Source organism: Dromiciops gliroides, chromosome 3 (genome assembly GCF_019393635.1).
Source record: "Dromiciops gliroides isolate mDroGli1 chromosome 3, mDroGli1.pri, whole genome shotgun sequence".
Lineage (NCBI taxonomy): Eukaryota > Metazoa > Chordata > Mammalia > Microbiotheria > Microbiotheriidae > Dromiciops > Dromiciops gliroides.
In genome coordinates, this window is record NC_057863.1 from 443,446,968 (window position 1) to 443,463,795 (window position 16,828).

A 16,828-nucleotide genomic window follows, 5' to 3' on the forward strand; every position below is an offset into this window, starting at 1 on the left:
CTGTGTGTCATTTCCTGTGGCACAAGTCCATTCCACTACAATCATATAACACAACTTTTTCCATCATTCCTCAATTGATGGACATTCCTTTGATTCTCAATTCTTAGCCTCCACCAAGAGTTGCTATAAATATGTTTTGTACAATTTTTTTCCCTTTTCTCTTTTTCATGATTACTATTGTTAACTGTTTCCCTTCCATCCTATTCAGTTCCCCAGGATATTTATTATCCATCTTCTTTCATCCTATCACTCTTCAAAAGGGATTTGCTTCTGTCTGTCCCCTCCCCTACTCTGCCCTTCCTTCTTTTGCCCCTCTCTCTTTATCCCCTTCCCCTCCTATTTTCCTACAGGGTTATAAAGATTACTCTACCCAATTGAGTGTGTACATTAGTCCCTCCTTGAGCCAATTCTAATGAGATTGAGGTCTTTGAGCCAATTCTGATGAGTGTTAGGCTCATTTACTGCCCAGATTAAATAGATTACTCCACCCAGTTGGGTGTGTGTGTGTGTGTGTGTGTGTGTGTGTGTGTTAGTCCCTCCTTGAGGCAGCTCTGATGAGTTTAAGATCTTTGAGCCTTTTCTGATCAGTGTAAAATTCATTTACTGCCCTGCTCCCCTCCCATCTCTTCCCCCACTCCATAAGCCTTTTCCTGTTACTTTCATGTAGGATTTCGCTTCTGCCCTTCCCCCTCCCCCATTGAGTTCGTATCACCCCTGTACCCAGGGGATCCCAGCCAAAACCCGGCCTCAGACACAAGACATTTGCCCACTGTACAACCCCAGGTATGTCCCCCAGCTCCAATTTTTTTTTTTTTTATGGTTCTCTAGGGTCTTATATTTGAAAGTCAAATTTGCCATTCAGTTCAGGTCTTTTCATCACAAATATCTGAATGTCTTCTTTTTCATTAAAGTCCCATTTTTTTCTGCTGAAAGATTATGCTGAGTTTTGCTGGGTAGGTGATTCTTGGTTGTAATCCCATTTCCTTTGCCCTTTGGAATATCATATTCCATGCCCTCTGGTCCTTTAATGTAGAAGCTGCTAGATCTTGTGCTGTCCTGACTGGGGCTCCACAGTACTTGAATTCTTTCTTTTTGGCAGCTTGCAATATTTTCTCCTTGACCTGAGGGCTCTGGAATTTGGCTATAATATTCCTAGGAGTTTTCTTTTTGGGATCTCTTTCTGGAGGTGATCGGTAGATTCTTTCAATTTCTATTTTAGCTGCTTCTTCTAGAATTTCAGGGCAATTTTCCCTGAGAATATCTTGGAAGATGGTGTCTAAGCTCTTTCCTTCATCATGATATTCAGGTAGACCAATAATTTTCAAATTATCTCTCCTGGACCTATTTTCCAGGTCGGCAGTTTTTCCCAGAAGATATTTCACATTGCCCTCTATTTTTTTATTCATTTGGATTTGCTTTATTGTGTCTTGGTTTCTCATAAAGTCACTGGCTTCCATTTGTTCAATCCTCATTCTTAGGCAATTATTTTTCTCAGAGAGCTTTTGTACCTCCTTTTCCATTTGACTTTTCAAGCTGTTGACTTTTTTCTCATGTCTTTCCTGCATCATCCTCATTTCTTTTTCCATTTTTTCCTCTACCTCTTTAATTTTATCTTCAAAGTCCTTTTTGAGCACCTCTATGGCCTGAGACCAATTCGCATTTTTCTTGGAAGCTTTAGATATATAGGGGCCCTGATGTTGACATCTTCTTCTGAGGGTGCCCCTTGGTCTTCCTTGTTACTGAAGAAACTTTCTATGGTCCTCATCTTTCTCTGTCGGCTCATCTTGCCTTTCTTTTACTAGACTCTTAGGTCCTTAAAGTGGGGCACTGTTTCCAGGCTGCAGTATCCCAAGCTTAAGAAGTCCCAGGTGGTATGATTTAAGGAGGATCAGGTTCTTCACTCACCTGGCCTGTTCCCTGGTCTGTAGATGACCCCAGAACAACTTGCTAATCAACCAGCTTTGTGTGTTGTGGTTGTTAGCTCTGACGAGCCTGTGCCCCTCCCCTACCTGGGCCACTTCTACTCAAGCCTATCACCTGGTTCTCAGTAGGGGTGTAAAATCCAAGTTCTGCCTTAGCACCAGCATAGACCCCTATAGTCTCCCCCCTGCCCAGGGTTCAGCCCACTCACCAGACTGTGAGCTTAGTTCCAGACGATACCGGCACTTCAGCTGATTCAGAGGCTCTGGGGGTCTCCTTCTCTGGTGAGGCCTTCCTGGGACTTGATCTGTGTCAGGGTGACTGTGGGGTTGTGCCCAACTCCTGTATCAGCACAGCAGCTCCCTCCTTCTTACCTTCCAAGCTGTTCTTGGTTAGAAGATGATTTCAGCACATTCTTCTGTGAGTTTTGCTGCTCCGGGCATTTTCCTATGGCATTATTTGGATGTTTTTTGGAGCGATCGTGTCATGAGTTCGGGAGCTCACTCTAAACATTTTCTCTTATCCCTATGACTTCTTAGACTTTTCCAAAACAGAAGCTAAGCACCAAAGATAGTGCCATTTCACCTATCTCCATGGTCATGGAAATCATGAGCTGATAACTCACTGACTCCTGAGCTCGCTTAGCACATCCTTCCCTACTTCCCATACTACTGACTGAAAGGCTGCACTAGACTCAAAGGCAAAAGACCTCCCCCCCCCTTCTCTCTCTCTCTCTCTCTCTCTCACACACACGCGCGCACGCACACACACACACACACACACACAGACACCACTTTGGTCGTCTCTCCCTCTTTCTTGTGCCATGGAGACCCCAACTACAGGCTGTGGAAATTTGCCTTGGCCAGCCAGCCAGTCCCAGCTTCTCAGGAGCAAAAACCTCCTGGAGCACAGAATCCTGTAGCACCAGTGCTGCAAAGCTCTGAACTGTCATTGCCTGATCAAAGAATTAAGGAATAGAGGGAGTGGGACGTCACAGTGTATATATGTGGGGAGGGTAGGGGAAACACTGCACAGTACTACACTAAGCCACCTGGACCAATTCTACCAAAAGCCACTTAGGGCCTAAACCCAGACTGGTGAACTGTGAATTGCTCAGGGCAGGGGCAGAAGCAGAAGCTGAGGCACTTTGAGATCTGCCTCCCAAGGAAACTAGAATCAGATGGGGAGGGAGTCAGAAAGTGATTGGGTAAAATTAAGAAAGCCTGAAATTACCAAAGATTTCAGGAAGAAGAAAGCTTAGAGACCTTAAACACAAACAAATAAATCAACAGGAAACATAGTAATAACAGAAGGAAATACGGTTTCCAGATCTAATAAATGAGTTCAAACATCTGTGAATAAATACTCCAAAACAAAAGAAAATCATCCATCTCCTGATATGACAGAGGACTGTAGAATTTGAGGAGAACATGTAATCACAGCATGCTTTTTCTGAGTGATTCAAAAGGAAAATGAAAATTATGAGAGCATTTACTGCATAGAAAAAATAATGCTTAGAATAATCTAGATCATAACATTAAAAGAAAATATACTCTGCAAGCAAAACATTGTTACCTAAAAGAAAAGATATATAAAGACAAGCTCTAAGGATTATAAGTCTCCTGGGAGAACATGACAGGACAAAGAAACCTTAACACCATGATATAGGAAATAATAGAGTTGCTTAGAACTTCTGAACACAGAAGATGTGGGAAAGAATTCACAGATTGCCTCCAGAAAAAAAAACCCAAGGCTGAAGACACCTCAAGATACATGCTGGTTAAATTGAACAACTCAATTCAGAAACTAGTTCTCTCAGAGATTAGAAAGGAAATTTAAATAACAGTGGCACTCAGGATTACTTGCCTTGCAAATCTGAGTTTAAGTATATAGCATACTTTGTTTTATTGTGCTTTACAGATAATTGCATTTTTTTTTTATTTTACAAATTGAAGTTTTGTGGCAACCCAAATCGAGTAAGTCTTATTGGCCCCATTTTTTCAATGGCATGTGCTCACATTTGTATCTCTGTGTCACATTTTGAAAATTCATTATTTCAAACTTTATTATTTTATCTTTTATGGTGATCTGTGATAAGTGATTTTCGATGTTACTATTGTAATTGTTTTGGAGTGCCATGAACCATGGCCATATAAAACAGCAAACTTAAATTATGAATGTGTTCTGACTGCTCCACTGACCAGCCATTCCCCCATCTCCCTGTTCTTGGGCCTCCTCTACTCCCTGTGACACAATAACATTGAAACTGGGCCAATTAAGAACCTACTGTGGCTTCCAAGTGTTCAAGTGAAAGGAAGAGTTATCAGTGTAGAGAACTTCATCGTTGTCTTATTTTAAGAAATTGCCAACCTTCAGCAACCACACCCCAATCAGTCACAAGCCATCAACGTCAAGGTAAGACCCTCCACCAGCAAAAAAATCACAACTCACTGAAGGCTCAGATGATGGTTAGCATTTTTTAGCAATAAAATGTTTTGAAATTAAGGTATGTACATTGTTTTGTTTTTGGACATAATATCATACATTTAATAGACTACAGTGTAAGGTAAACATAACTTTTATATTCACTGGTAAACCAAAAATTTTGTGTGATTTGCTTTATTGTGGTAGTTTGGAATTGAACCCTCACTATCTCCCAATGTATGCCTGTACATGAAAAAAGATATTTCAGCAAAATAAAGAACTGTTTAAAACATTTTTAGGAGGAAAAACAGAACTAAAAAGATAATTTGTTTTTTAAACACCCCAACCAACAAAAATACAGGAGAAGTGAATAAATGCAGCAAGGACCACACAAGTAAGAGACTTTTTTCTAAATGTACCCAGGGAAATGGGTGAAGGCAGAAATCCAATAAAGGTAACAGTGAGGACATAACAGAATGCCTCTGCATTGTGGAAATGATCTGGCTTACACCCTTTCTACAGGTGAATCAGTTCTCTTCTTTTTGGTGGGACTATGTTACAACATGAGAGACCCCATGAAAGAAGGATGTACAAGGGCATAGGAAAGAATGAGAGATGTGCTGGGGTCAAATCGAGGGCTAACAATGAGGGAAAGGTGACTTCTCTGCAGAGAAGTAGGGGAGGAGAGAATAAGAATTTAAAAGGGGAGGGAAATGATGGAGTCAATCCATAGTTGGTGGGAGGGGGTTGAAGAAAAGTGGTCTGTGAAGGGAGATGGGGACATGACCTAGAGAATTTGGTGCTTGGAAAGTCTACTTGTCCTACATTGGGAGGGAGGGGACTTGAAACCCCTGGAGGCAAGTGGCACCTGAAGGAGTGGGAGAGCATAGGCCCAGGCAGGAGATTTTGAGACATGTTGGGGTGCAGATCGAGAGTAACCAGGAGAAGGTGTAGATCAGTGGTGGGCTGTATGATCAGGGACATGCTGGAGGAGGGGCCCTACCATGGGGCAGTGTCCTCCCTGACATCTGCAATAATTAGCATTGTTCTGTGATTGAGGCACAGGGGAAAGGGGGGATCCATGGGGCAAAACTATGACAGTGGCAGAAACTGCCTAGAGAGGAGAGACTAGGATGGCTACCTTGAAAGCTTTCATTACATAAGGAATCCAGGGAAATTAGACCATGAGAGCGTTATGAATCTGAGAATGAAGATGGATAAAGAAGAGAGTGAGATGGGGGGTGGGGAACAGGGCATTGAGGGTTAAGTGACTTGCCCAGGGTTACACAGCTAGTAAGTGTCAAGTGTTTGAAGCTGGATTTGAATTTGGGTCCTCCTGAATCCAGGGCTGGTGCTCTATCCACTGCACCATCTAGCTGCCCCCAAGAGAGATCATTTTTTTAAAAGGATGATGATAATCTCATTTTAAAAAACTGATTAACAAAAACCCAGTTGAAGGGTAAGAGAAGAATGGAGAATCTACTTGACTAAGAGGAAAAGGAAGAGGGGAGTGGCACAATTACATAAGCAGATAAAAGCAGAAGAGAAAAAGGAACTAATAAGCAAAACCCAAAAGGGGGAAGGGGTAACAAATGAGAGGAGGGGATTGAGTCAAAAGGAAGAGTCAGTGGGAACAAGGCCACCTTAAAAAAAAAAAAAGATTAACTGAAGAAACAATACTGTATTTACAGTAAAAGGGGAGTGGAAACCATTTTAAAAAACCAATATTAGAGACAGTTGAAGGAAAATATAAACCTAGCATAACTTTAAATGTGAATGGATTAAATAAAAAAAAGTGACAATCTGGATAAGAAAATAAAACCCTACAATCTGTTGCTTACAAGAAACATAAAAAACAGACATAAAGAAAAACTGAAGCGATGGATAAATATTTACTATGTATAAAATGAATCAAAATAAAAGTTGCAATCATGCTGTCAAAGCAAAAACATTGAAAAAATAAGGGACAAACAAGGAAACTATATTGGGCTGAAATGAACCATAGACAACTACTATCAGTTTTAAACTTTTACACTCCAAATACCGTAGCATCCAAATTCATAAAGGAAACACCTGAGCCACAAAAAGACAGACAGTTACACAATAGTGACAGGAGACTTCACTATTTCTCTCTTGGATGTCTAACAAGGATAAAAAGGAAAATTATATAATTGAACAAATTGCTGGAGAAAAGAGAAGATTTATGTCATCTTCTAAATGAGACAACAAAAGAATATACATATTTCTCTGCACTATGTGAAACTTTCACCAAAATTGAATCTGTAATAGGGCAGAAAGAGAATGCCAAAAGAAACAAAAAAGGCTCAATATATCCTTTACCAGCTATAATGCTGGTAAATTGAAATTGGTTTGTGGATGACAAGTGATATAGACCCAAATGAAGACTTAACAATGAAATCCTAAATAATGAGTGAATCAAAAATCATGGAAATAACTAATAATCATGCAAAAGAAAATGTTAATGATTCAACAATATACCAAAATTTGTGGGATGCTGCTAAAGCAGTCCTCAGGAAAACTTCCAAAAATAACAAAAGAGGGTTAATTGGCTCAATATGGATTTGTCAACATTAGAAATCCAACAAGCAAATATGAAATATGCACAAAAGAGGAGATAGTAAAAAACTGAGGAAAGTAAATTGGAAACCAAAAGAAATACATGCAAATAATAAGTAATAATAAAAACATTCTTTGAAAAGGCTTAATAAAATTGACAAATTCTTAGCTAATCTAATTAAAAAGAAAGGAGCATAAAATCAATAAAATAGCAAAGGTGAAATCAACAAAATCAGAGGAAATAAAAACAAACAGATTATATTATACATAGTTATAGGCTAACACAACAACACAAAAGAAACAGAGGAATACCTTCAAAAATGTAAGATCCCCAAACTATAAAAAAAAATCACATTTAGATCTTAAACCAATCTCAGAAGAGGAGCTAGATATAGTTGTAAACTAGGTACCAAAAGAAAAACTGGTCCTGATGGATTTACAGTAGATTCCCATCAAGCTTTTAAAGGACAGTACTCATGCTTAACAAATTATCCTCAAAAATTGAGAAAACACCCTACTAGAATCTTTGATGAGACAAAACTATCCTAATGCCTTAACCAGGGAAGGATAGCACACAACAAAATTAATAGGCCAATATCATTGATGAACATTGATGCAAAAATCTTAAAGTCCTATCAAATGGTCTATAGAAATTTATCCAGGAAATCCTTGGATGTGACCAAGGGGGAATATACAGGGAAACAAAGATGGTTCAGCATTAGGAAAGCTATATAATCATATGAATGATAACTTCCAAAACCACATGATATCTCAATACTTGAAGAAAAAGCCTTTGACAAACACTACCAGTTAAAGGCATAGAGGTACCTTTTTAAAAAATGCCTTAAAAGCCATCTGTCTAGAATCAAAAGCAAGCATGATGTGCAATAGGGATACACTGGAACCTTTTACAATAAATCTGAGAATGAAACAAGAATGCCTTCTCCACTGTTTGAAGTTGTGGAAATGCAATATCAGTAAGATAAGAATGAGATTAGAGATATAAAGATAGATAAAGAGAAAAAGAAAAGTATCCCTATTTGCTGATAATAAGATGCTTTACTTAGAAAATCCTAGAGAATCAGCAAAAATACTGACATAATAATAGCTTTAGTAAAGTTGTAGGCTACAGAATCATCAAAAGTCAACAGTATTTGTATATAATAATAAAACGAGAAGCAACAATATATAAATCCCCTTCCAAATAACTACAAATGATAACGACATAATGTATCTGGGGAGCAACCTACCAAATGTTTGTGGTGGGACTTTAACTCAGGCCTTCTTGACCCTTGGGCAGCTAGGTGGCACAATGAATAGAGTGCTGGGTCTGGAGTTAGGAAGACTCATTTTCCTGAGTGCAGTCAAACCTTATTTGCCTTAATCCACTGGAGAAGGAAATAGCAAACTGCTCCAGTATCTTTGCCAAGAAAACCCCATGGACAGTATTGGCATGCTATGGGCCACAAGTTCAGAGAGAGTTGGGGCATGATTGAACAGCAAAACTCCAGGTAGAGAGGAAGACTTAACTTGAGAATAGAGGGAGAAGTACCTAAGGCCCAAAAGTGATTTTCTAACAGTGTTGGTTCTCAAGTGATATTTTTTTTGTAAAAAATTTAGCTTCCTATAATTAACTCAAATGCCACCTCCTTCAAGATCATTTCCCAGTTGTTAGTACCAGTCCTCATTGCTTTCTATTTGTTTTGTACATATGCTGTATTTATTTGTCTGTAAACGTGCATTCTCCGCCCCCCCCCCCCGCCCCAACCCGAAGAAAGTAAACTTGAGGGGGGATTGTCTTGATTTTATGTTTGTATCCCTAGTAGGAACAGAGTTTCTGGCACTTAGTAAGTCTTTGTTGGTGATATATTCTTTTGTTCCATTCCCCTTCCATGAAAGAAGTTTACAGTTTTTGTAGTAGTTCCATTTTATGTTTCATTTGCAAACCTTTGGTGTACATGGTTAGTATATGAAGGTTTTGTAGAGAATAGTCAGAAAAAAAAATTCATGAATCCCATAGGGCCAGAATTTAAATGTGTGTGTGTATGTGTTACAAATGTGTATGTGAATGTATATATGTGTTTCTGTATGTACATATTTCTTTGCCACTATTCTCTTGTAGCTATACTATCACTTGGAAATAGCTACTATTTTGTTACAAGGTAATTATTTGTCACCAGCAATACCAGCGTTTACATTAGTAGGAACTAACAACAAAAGTTCTTTGACAACTTGCTCAATGAAAAAAAAATGGTAAAGTTGTCTTTTCATCATGTGCTTTTATGCAAAGAGGAAGACTACCATTGTTTTCTTTAAGTTAATGTAAATCCCTGGTCAATTTGTTGGAACATTCTAGCCATTGTGTTCGCCAATTAATTAATATTTTTAGAGACCTGCTGTTTTTCAGGACAAAGGATTGCAGAAATCTTTAATAAATATTATTGTCTTAGATTGCTATCTATAAATATATTGTCCAATTTATAGCAGTCTGCCATAAAACAAAATTTACTTGAACTCTACAGCTTCTTTCAATTTATTATCAACTAAGCATATCTTGTTCTCCTGAATCCCTCAGCAAGAGAAGATACAGAGACAGAGACTCCCTTTTTAAGGTCCACTGAGTCAGGCTTTTACTTCCCAGTGTCCATTAAGGGGATTTCTTTGTCATCTTAAAGGGCCATTCTCCATTCAGGGGACATGTTCCCCAAATTGCTAGGGAGCTCCAGCCCAGCTCCAACTGTTGGTCAGCTGCCACCCATTGGGCCGGACAGCCAGCCTAGTAGAATCAGAAAGACAGCCAGAGAAAGAGACAGAGAAACAGACAAGGTGACATGTACCAGGTGAGGCAAACTACCAGCACCTCAACCACCATGAATTCAGCCCAAGAACCCTGAGAATAACAGTACCTCTCAGACACTAACCCTCCTTCCAGCCCACTCCCAATATAGAATCAGTGCTTGCAGATCTGAGACTTGACAACTACCTCTGTAGGTGGGAGCTGCAACTCCTGACTTCTGTAGCTATAGCTATTGAAGACCAAGAAAAAAAATTTTCAGCACCAGTCTAGTGAAATGGCTTGACATCAGAAAGCAATATGGTTTTCTCATAACAGAATGACATTAAAGAAAAATGCATTACCTTCGCTTTCCCCTTGTGGGATCATGGAGCCTTTGCATCTAACTTATATTTAAAATCTCCTATATGTGTTACCTCCCCTTATGAGAAAGTGAACTCATTGAGAGCAGTGACTGTCTTCACTATTTGTATCCTGAGTGACTAGCATAGTGCATTGTACGTAGTAAACACTATATGCTTTTTCATTCATTCATTTATCCTTGTAAACCCAACTATAGCAGACTCAATTTTTCTTCTCTTAATTTTCTTTGCAGGTTGCCATAATTTTCTATATGACATGTCATAGTCATGCTGCAAGTTTTATTCTTTAACAGTTGGCATACTTTTATTTTACTCAAAGGCTTCATGTATTTTTTTTTCAGGGCAATGAGGGTTAAGTGACTTACACCCTGGGTCACACAGCTTGTAAGTGTCAAGTGTCTGAGGTCGGATTTGAACTCAGGTCCTCCTGAATCCAGGGCCAGTACTTTATCCACTGTGCCACCAGCTGCCCCAATGGTTTATTTTCAATTATAAAAGCTTAACTATAATTTCAGTAACTTATAATAGTCCTGCTGTAGTGAAGTGCAAAGCAAAACTATGCCATTTCATGTGTTGTTTAAATCTATCATCAAAGCACCACAAGCTTTATGACTATTTCATGATTTATTTCTTTAGAATGGCATTTATTGGGGCAGCTAGATGGCTCAGTGGATGGAGCACCGGCCCTGGAGTCAGGAGTACCTGAGTTCAAATCCAGCCTCAGACACTTAACACTTACTAACTGTGTGACCCTGGGCAAGTCACTTAACCCCAATTGCCTCACTTAAAAAAAAAAAAAGAATGGCAATTATTCTTACTTGACTTGTTAGAGATTGCTCATTTTTTCCACTTAATCTTATATATGTTTAAATTTGTTGCAATCTACCATCTAAATATTTCTGGATGAGTCTTCTTTGTTATTGATCTTACAAATTCATGGGCATAGGTCAACATGATATAACAGGCCACAAGAACTCCCCAACCAAATTCTGATATAGACCCCAGAAAACTAGTTCAATGAACATGTTTTCTATCGAATGACTTGCTTTTTTACTGTATAGTTGTCGAACATTGGAACAGCCTAGTTCAGATAAGGAAAAATCATTGTATTACTTCTAGCAGCTGTCTCTTATTGAACTGTAAAGAATTCAGGTAGTGTTATTTCAGGGAGATGAAGCATTGCAATTTGGGGGTTTAAGAAATTTATTTTTAGTTAGCTTTCTAGTATTTCCAGTATTTCTGAACAGGTGTTGAACCTTATTGATCATCTACTTCATTTTCTTATCTAGCAGAGCCAAAACAATGGAAGTCTTGCCTAATGTATTTAAAGGCTGCTGTAGAAGTGATTCCATATATCTAACCAATAGTCTTCCAATGGTGCAAGCCCCAGGCTAGGGAATAGACTATAATAAATTATCTGATTTTAGAGAATTGATTGCATAATTTAATCCTAACCTTAAGGTCAGTAATTAATATCTTTCATTAAAAGAATTCCAGGAATTTCCCTTTATGGCAGAATTTCAGTTCATTCTCCTGTCTTTACTTTCCCTTATTTTAAAAATTTTCTCACCATCAGTGGGGGGTGGGGGGGGCGGTGTTTTTCTGCTAAGAATAAATCATTTCTCGCCTTTTGATACCTATCTCTAATGAGATCTCTTGGACTGTGCCCTATGAATTCAGCCATTCCTCATAAGCTTATATGTTACTTAAGAGAAAGTATAAGCCTCGTCCTGCCAAGCCTCTTTTCTATAACTGCAGTTTAAGTTGAAATATGCAGCCTAATTTAATCACATAATTCTTTGGCATATAACTTAAGAAATGTTATTTTTTACATTGATTCAAAAGGGAAAGGAGAGGTTAGAGAAATCACATTGATTTTGAATAGAAAAAAAATCACTTGATGCTTTAAAAAACAAAACAGCCCATTTCCCCTACCCACTCAAAATCACTTCATTTTGAATGGCATACAAAATATGAACAATTATTTCCTTCTACAAAAATTTCATTAGAGGAAGTCAAAATGGCTGAGAGCTCCAATAGATCTCCAAGAGAATAATATTCTATTTTCTCTTTATACCTCATTACATATTACATGTAATCATGTTGATAGAGATCAGATATTACTGTTAAGTGTTTTAGTGGCAGTGCAAACACTGGACAGTAGTCAGTATTGATAGTTTAAAGCCATCATTTAATTATATTGTTCTTTTGTCTTACATAGCATTATATTTTCCCCTGCCTTAAAAATTCATTTTGCAAACATTTCCCCTAAGATATCCCCTCCCCAACCAAATTCTGATATAGACCCCAGAAAACTAGTTCAATGAACATGTTTTCTACCGAATGACTTGCTTTTTTACTGTACCAAATGTCAAACATCAGAACAGCCTACTTCAGATAAGGAAAAATCAAATGTATTACTTCCAGCAGCTGTCTCTTATTGAACTGTAAAGAATTCGGGTAGTGTTATTTCAGGGAGATGAAGCATTGCAATTTGGGGGTTTAAGAAATTTGTTTTTAGTTAGCTTTCTAGTATTTCCAGCATGTTTTTGACTGCCTTCCCTTTGTTTCACATAATCATGCAGCCATCATGGTGCAATGGAATGAACATTGGCTCTTAAGTCAAAGGAACTTTGTTCACATACCCCCTCTGATATTCACTACCTGTGTGTAAAATTAGGGGGCTGAAATAAATGGCTTCTAAATCTATAAACTATGACCTTTTTTCAAAGCTAGATATAGAGACAGATCTACCTATATACGTATATCCATATATACATGCTATAGATATCAGTCTCACCTCCTTTTTTTCTTTTTCTTCAACTACTTGAAGTATCCAATTAAGTTTGGGAATACTTGGGCAAATGAATGCATGAAGTTCAAATCTTACATAAGAAACGCCATAGGTGAAAGAAAGTTACTAAAATGGTAACATTTAGTTAAGACTAGAGCACAATTTTCTCCCTCTAAAAATCTTTACCTGTTTAAAGTACTGCCAAGTTTATGACTATCTTATGTAAATGACCTTATGACCTGAAGATGAAAGTAGGCTTATATTCTTTAACCTACTTTTATTCTCTTTTTACCTACTTTTCCTTACCAGCATAGTTCATATTCTTTTAAGAAGTAGTTTTATGGTGCTTGATCCCAAGTTAATCTACTGAGGAAGAGGTTAATCAAAAAGGAGAAGGGGAGGTAGGATAAACCAGGGTTTCTTAAACTTTTTCTACTAGGAATCCTTTTCACCTGGGAAATTTTTAAGCGACTCTGGGTAGATAGGTATATAAAATAGGTATACATAACCTTTTGCTGTTGCCAAACTTTTCACAACCTCCACATTTAGTTACAGGACCCCATATGGGGTCACAACCCACCATTTAAGAAGTTAGCGGCGGGGGCAGCTAGGTGGTACAGTGGATAAAGCACCAGCTCTGGATTCAGGAGGACCTGAGTTCAAATCTGGCCTCAAACACTTAACCCTAGCTGTGTCACCCTGGGCAAGTCACTTAATCCTCATTGCCCCCTGCGCCTCCCCCCCCCCAAAAAAAAAGGTAGGGGATAAACCACTGCCCTTGCAGCAATTTGGTGGGAAATATTTTTTAAAAATATTAAGTCTTCAGAGAAATCATTAGTAGTGTTTAGGCCTCCTGAATCCTAACTGTGAGCTATTTCATTGTTGGCAATTCTGACATATTTCCCTGAGTTTCCTTTGCACTATCAGTTTTTCTTAAGGATCAGGGGTTTCTAACCTAGGCTCCATGATCTTGGGGGGTTTGTTGTTGTTATTGTTTTTAATATTTTGATTAACTACATTTCAGTATAATTGGTTTCCTGTGAATTTCTAATTGAATTTTAAAACATTGGCCTAGAGATTGAATAGGATTCACCACACTGTCAAAGGGATGGATCCATGACATGAAAAGAGTTGGGAACTTCTGTCATAGAACACGGACTAGGGTTTTTAAGTGACTTGCCTAGGGTCACACAGCTAGTAAGTGTTAAGTGTCTGAGGCCAGATTTTAACCCAGGTACTCCTGACTCCAGGGCCGGTGCTCTATCCACCGCGCCACCTAGCTGCCCCACAGACTAGGTTTTAATGGGGGGTATGCTTTAGAAATGACCATATGGTCAAACATTTCCAATCTAATCTATCACTTCTCTCAGGTTGTAATGGAAAGTTTGTGATATCAGGATGACATCAGGATGTTACTGTTTTGGTTAAAGGAAAGGTGGCTGTAGTTTGGTTGAAAATGTCTTCGTTTTCCAAAGGTGATTTCCAAGCTGAATTGTCATAAGCAAGTAGCTCTTTCACCTTAGAGGAACAGTGGAGCTTTGGGACCACAGCCCAAAATAACTTCTGAAAAGTTTATTTGGGTTACTACAGGGGCCAACCACAATCAATTTCCTTACACCTTTGAAGAGATAGGAACTTTTTTATTTAATTTTTTTTTTTTAGTGAGGCAATTGGGGTTAAGTGACTTGCCCAGGGTCACACAGCTAGTAAGTGTTAAGTGTCTGAGGCCGGATTTGAACTCAGGTCCTCCTGACTCCAGGGCTGGTGCTTTATCCACTGCGCCACCTAGCTGCCCCAGAGATAGGAACTTTTCTCCTAGGCAAGGCTGAGTGATTCACAAACTCAAACACTATCTCCCTGTGCATCATTTGATACTGCCTACCTGCCAGAAATTTTGTAGGACGGATTCATGCTTCAGATAGGGCTTAAATTAAATGAACTCATTAATAGTCCCCAATTTTATGGTTTTTTTTTCTTTCCTTCCCATTTGTAGAGAAAGGGCATAATAACTAGCAGCCAACAGAATTTGCCAGTCCAGTGAGATGTATTCACCTGTCAAAGTCTCAGACAAGTGTCCCACCTATTATGAGCATGGAAGGTATTTTCTGCCTCCTTCATTATCTTAGTTTATTTTCCAAAATTAAAGTGCCCCTTCTGTCCTAACCTCCACCACCACCATCACCACCACCACCACCAAAAAAAAAAAAGGTCAATGTAACAATGGTTCACAAAGGGAAAAAACCTCAGATTTTTTTGGCAACTCAGTGGATGTTTCAGAGGCCACATAGCCCCCAAATTTAAGTGATCAGAAAGTCCTCTAAGTTCAATGCAATCCAGGCACATGTGTGGCCCAAGGCCCAAGATTGCTGGTGAGTAATGCTAACTTCAAGAAATGCTTTGTTCTCTCATATGAAGAGTGCTTTGTGTATTTGAGATTCAAAACTTCACTCAAATAAGCACACACCTCATTTTCAATGGTTGGACTGTGTTTGAGGATCTTAGGCTATGTCTTGCCATGTTTCATTCCTCATTTGGAGTATGTTTGAGTGACAGGCCATTGGGTACTGTCTGGGTGAAATGAAAGCTTACAGCTACCACTTCTTGAGATCTAGAAATAGAGACACCAATGAGAGGATCAAGTATTCTTCACCCATGGTCCTAACAAATGAGCAGCTCAGGATGCAAGGCAGCCAATCCCTTGTCTTTTTGTCACTGTACATCCCAGGCTCCTCTATTTGTATCACACTCATAATGAGTCAGTAATTCAGGTGTACCTTTTTTCATATATCATAGGATTATAGATTTAGAGTTGGAAGGGACCTTAAGTTTAAAGCTGCACAAATGCACTCAGGTTTGGAAATGTCAGCATTTGCCAAAGACAATAATTGTTAGGTATTTGAAGACTTTATTATTTAATGTAATCATAACTAATATACAGCACTTTAAAGTTTGCAAAGTGATATATGTATGTATGTGTATGTATATGTATGCACACATAGAGGTAGGTGTGTTTTTTTCATATCTATATCATGCCTTATCCAGCTAGGATATTGTAACTTTATGTCCAACCTTTAGAATGTTCTGATGACGGGGCAGCTAGGTGGTGCAGTGGATAAAGCACTAGCCCTGGATTCAGGAGGACCTGAGTTCAAATCTGGCCTCAGACACTTGACACTTACTAGCTGTGTGACCCTGGGCAAGTCACTTAACCCCCATTGCCCTGTCCAAAAAAAAAGAATGTTCTGATGAATAGTTTAATGAAGTATTACAGAAGAAATTAAACTTGCAAGAATTTACAAGGGACAAATTCTTATCACCATGCATATCTTACACAGATTACTAGTGTCATAGGGTCAAAGATTCAGAGCTGGAAGGACCTTGGAGGAAACCAAGTCCAGCCCCCTAATTTTACACTTGAGGAAACTGAGGTACAAGAAGTGTTTGCTCAGCTTCACACAGGTAGTGTGTGAGGCAGGATTTGGATTAAGGTCTTCCTGACTCCAAGTCCAGCACTCCATCCACTAGACAACCACACAAGATGAAAAACATCAAGGTGTTTTGGAAGGAACCCTGGATTTGGAGTAATGGAAGCTGAGGTCAAAACCCAACTCTACTACATACTACCAATGTGGTCTTGGGCAAGTCATTTCTTTCTGTACCTGCAGGAGGAGTGAGAACCGTATTAGTGGTAACAGACTCAAATAGAAAGACCCTGCTGGCTGCATGCTAATTTAGAAAACCACCAAGTTAATGTCTATTTTGTATTTTTATTTTAAGTGAAGTAATTACATTTTCCTCTGGTTTGGCTGCTCTCAAGTTTGGGGACCAAAGTTTGACACTTCAGGATTAAATGATGAGGATCCTGGGAGAGCTGTCTTCTGGTATTTGAAGAGTTGTGATGTGGAAGACAGATTAGATTTGTTCTGTTTGTTCCCAGAGAAGAGAGCCAGAGGGAAG